Genomic DNA, 4,309 nt, shown 5'->3' on the forward strand with positions numbered 1-4,309 from the left:
GGTCCGGTAACAAACTTCCTCTTTTTTGAAATTTGCTTAAGAGGGATTGGATCATTTCGAAAAAAGAACACCTCGTATGCAGAAAATACCCCCCGAAATAAGCCTCCGAAATAGTTTAAACATCATTGCAATTCGTAACCATTCTACTAACCATTCGTAGCCGTCAACTGTTATCTTAGAAGAAGCTTTTTGCTTTCTCCAAGATGCCCCCAGAACGTGGAAGAATCACTCTTTATAAACGGAGCATTATAGCTTTAAATTAATAATCCCTTAAGCGCTGCACTGGTTTCTTAGCGTTCCCTTTCCGCTCGGAGATATATGACCCCGAGCGAGCTGCTTTCTAAGCCGTTAAATTTTAATGCGCGAGCATTCTTTGGCGAGTACACCAGCAAAACGTGTCTGTAAAACAAATAGTGTAAGGCCTTGTATCTGCGCAACATGCGTTATTGCAGAAGGTAAGGCATTTAATCGTTATAGTAGCGTAAATAGACATTACTTACATATTTACAACCAATAAGGAACAACGGAAACAGCAAGAAAAAAACATCCTGGGCCATCTCCACTAACGTGAAACCTGAGTAGGAGCGAAGCATAAAGTGTATAAGTGTATTTTTGGCGCCTTCGCGTTTTCGCCCGCGGAGATGAAACCATTGGGGGTAGAAGTGTACAGCTTTTCTGTAAAAGTCTCGAGTCTTTGAAGCACTAATCGTTCTAGTGCGAGGCGTTGGAAAACGAGTGTCCCGGTGCGTGTTTTTGTAGCGTGAGCTTCACTGGGCGAGGTTGAGGAGTTTCGCGTTGCTCCTGGAGAGCCGTACTGCGCATGCGCGAGGAGCAGTGATGTCTCACGGCGCACAGCTGGCGCGCCGGAGCCGCCACCGCCGCGACTGACTGGACTGGACTGGACTGCACTGCATAGATGGACTGGACGGAACTGGACTGGACTGGACTGAACTGGATTGTAAATCGTTTTAGAAGCAGTAAGCATGATAATCAGCTAATCCTAGACAACCAGGAAACCTAAGAATAACCACCCACGCCACGTATATCCTGGCATAGCCGAGCTAAGCCACTGCTATTTTTTTTTAAGTACGCGTTTTCCACCGCGGAGATGAAACGTTCTAGCACGAGGTTTCGGAAAACGAGTGCTCCGGTGTATTCTTTTAGTACGCATTACGTTCTATCACGAGTCATTGGACAGGATACGCTGACATCCCGAGCCCCTAAGGGGCTTCGCCCCTAAACCGTGGCTAACACAAATGTTCTCGTCAAGCTACCTTAAAAGCTTACTTTTTTGCATGACGGTTGTGTGTGCGGAGAAGCCTACTGTTAGGCTTCTGTCCCTCTTGAATTTAGGAGCTTATTAAAAAACAAGAGGCTTGACTTTACCAGGTGATGGCCGTCCCAACCTTTGAGCGCACTCTGCAGCCCCAAGACCGATCTCAAAAATGGCCTTAATTATCACATTGTTCGCGGCGCTCTGTAGCCGTCCGGAATTTTTTTCTTCTTGGGCTTCGGATATTCGTAAACAATAATATTAAACCTCCTGCTCCAGTTCACTGGATTGTCGATTCTTGCTTCAAGGCTCGTCGTTCGGCTGGGCGCGCGAGAAGTCTGCTCTCCGCATCGCATGACTTTAATGTCTAAATTTGATACCGTATCAGTTTTTGTCAGCATTGATGAAATTACGCAAATATTAAACCATTTATTATGGTTGGGTGCGCATGCGCTAGATATAGGTGCAATGACTATTTTTCTTTATTGTTTCCGTGAGAGAGAGGATTTAATGGATTGCTATGAAGCAGTCCCAGGTGCACGCATGCATGCAACTTATCGCCCGGGTGGTATTTACCGCGATGTACCCGATAGCATGCCGAAATACAAACCTTCGCGCTGGCATAATAAAAAGGAAGTAAAAAAAAAATGAATGAATCTCGTGAGGGGTCGCTGGTTGATTTTATTTGAGATTTTACTTGACGGTTTCCAAAATTAATGGATGAATACGAAACGTTATTAACGGAAAACCGAATTTGGAAACAACGCACACTGGGCATCGGTGTTATTTCACCAGAGCAAGCATTGCAATTAGGCTTTACGGGCCCCCTTTTGCGTGCTTCAGCAGTGGAATGGGATCTTCGGAAAAAGCAACCCTATGCGGTTTATGATCGCATCGATTTTGACATACCAGTCGGTCGGGAAGGCGATTGTTACGACCGTTATTTAGTTCGTATGGAAGAGATGCGCCAATCCACTCAAATTATCCGTCATTGCATAGAATGGCTACGCAAAAATCCAGGGCCAATTATGATTAACGATTGTAAAATCGTACCTCCAAGTCGAGAAATGATGAAACGCGATATGGAATCCTTAATTCATCAGTTTAAATTATTTATAGAAGGATATGTGGTTCCCGAAGGTGAAGCTTATGCTGCGGTGGAGCAGCCGAAGGGGGACTTCGGTGTTTACATTGTTTCTGATGGTGCTAACAAGCCCTATCAAGTTAAAGTGCGTTCAGCAAGTTATCCGCATTTAGCAGCGATGAATGAGATGTGTTGTTGACATATGATCTCAGATTTAGTCGCAATTATTTCGAGTATTGATATCGTATTCGGCGAGATAGATCGATAATGCATCACGTAGAAGAACAGCTTAAAATTGATGCCTCAGTCGGCAAAGAAATTGATCGATGGATTGCGGAGTCGAACCGCCGACCCTCTGCTTGCAAAGCAGACGCTCTCCCAACTGAGTTATGGCCCCGAAACGGTGGGTCTGGGAAGACTTGAACTTCCGACCTTACCCTTATCAGGGGTGCGCTCTAACCAGCTGAGCTACAGACCCAACATTGATCAGTAAATCTAATCTAAACTAGAAGTTTTGGCCCATAAGCTCACATCCTAAAAACTCAGAAAGCAGTTTGTGTGGATACTTAATGTAGTCATTAAATTCTACTAAAAATTAAGGAGGTGATTCATAACCTCACGGCGACACATACGGGGATCGGTTAAATCGAAGCCATTGCGATAACAGTGAGATTCAGAAGCCCCTTTAAGTCGACCAATAGAATCGTCAGAAACAGCAACCATTTTTATAAGTTTTCATAATTCAAATGCTCAGGCAAATGAAAACTCACCGATCCTTTTACAACGGCCTTTCCATCCGATTGTGTCATAGCTGCCACACACCATTGCGTCAGTTTTTTCGATGGATTCTGTATCCGCTTCGGCTCTTGTAATAAGCGTTGACCCTACATCGCGATAGCGAGTTAAAATCAAGTAAAAAAGAAGGCGCCCAAAACCAAAGTGACTGTTTTCCTATTGGTACTGGGCCTTATGTATGCACCTACATGATCATGCAACGGAAAAAAAAAACTTCAATAACCTTTGAGGTGCATCGAACGCAAAAAAAGAAAAAAAAACGTAAAATAAAAGTTGCAGGGCAGATCTAGGTTAGTGCGTTCAGATATTTTACGCGACCGCTTAACTTTATTTAGGAGGAGCGCTCTGTAACGATGCAGCTGCATTTTCCGTCCAGGTTTGTTCAGCAATTAAATTCCTCGAAGAGTGTGAGCCTAGCTGGAACAGATTGTAAGCGCTGAACCTAAGGGACCAGCAGGAACAAAAAGGTAAATTACACTTTTGTGGCTGGAAGTGTGGGGATTCCGCGTTTCTTTCACTTTGAGCGTGGAGGGGACAGTGCCAGTGCGTAAGCGTGCTTTTTCTCTAGTGTCACAGGGGCCAGCATGCTTTGCTTTTGCTAAGAGATAGAGATTTTTAATAATAATAATAATACTTTTATTACACGGAACAGGAAAACTGTACAAAGTCACAGGCCTGCCAAAGCCACAGTAGGCTTGAAGGGCAGCGCCTGGCAGGCAGCGGAAATCCGTGCACATAGGCGAACATAAAAGTAACAGAATCAACTATTCAAGATGAAACAATATAAACCTTAGTTCGAATACAAAGCATTGCGAACTGTAAAACCATTACAGGTTACACTCTTCCACAGAGTGATGGGAAAACAAGCCAACCGAAGTGGGCATCAGCAGGAGGCAGAGTTAGGCAACTTCACAGCAAAATGCACGAAGGCGATTTTTCAGCTTACAACGACTGCTCACTTCAAAAACACTGGGTGGCAATTTATTGAAGGACGTCGGAACATAGTAGCGCTGCATTCTTTTACCATACCTTGTAAGACACCGTGGTACCCGATACAGGTCTCTTGGTCTAAGGCTACGCGTAGGAATGTATTTTTCTGTGTAGTCATTCGTCCAAAAATGTTTTAACACTATTGTTTTATTAACAGCATAGTAAAA

General features: G+C 44.0%; 1 non-coding gene across 1 annotated transcript; it reads right to left on the reverse strand.

Annotated features, from left to right (window-relative positions):
* Positions 1-2,761: 2,761 nt before the first annotated feature.
* On the reverse strand, positions 2,762-2,835 carry Trnai-gau (transfer RNA isoleucine (anticodon GAU)). Its single transcript has one exon. It is a non-coding gene; the product is annotated as a tRNA-Ile (tRNA).
* Between the last annotated feature and the right edge of the window lie 1,474 nt (positions 2,836-4,309).

The sequence above is a fragment of the Haemaphysalis longicornis genome, unplaced genomic scaffold (genome assembly GCF_048455015.1).
Source record: "Haemaphysalis longicornis isolate Haplotype H1 unplaced genomic scaffold, Haemaphysalis longicornis Haplotype H1 scaffold_3, whole genome shotgun sequence".
Lineage (NCBI taxonomy): Eukaryota > Metazoa > Arthropoda > Arachnida > Ixodida > Ixodidae > Haemaphysalis > Haemaphysalis longicornis.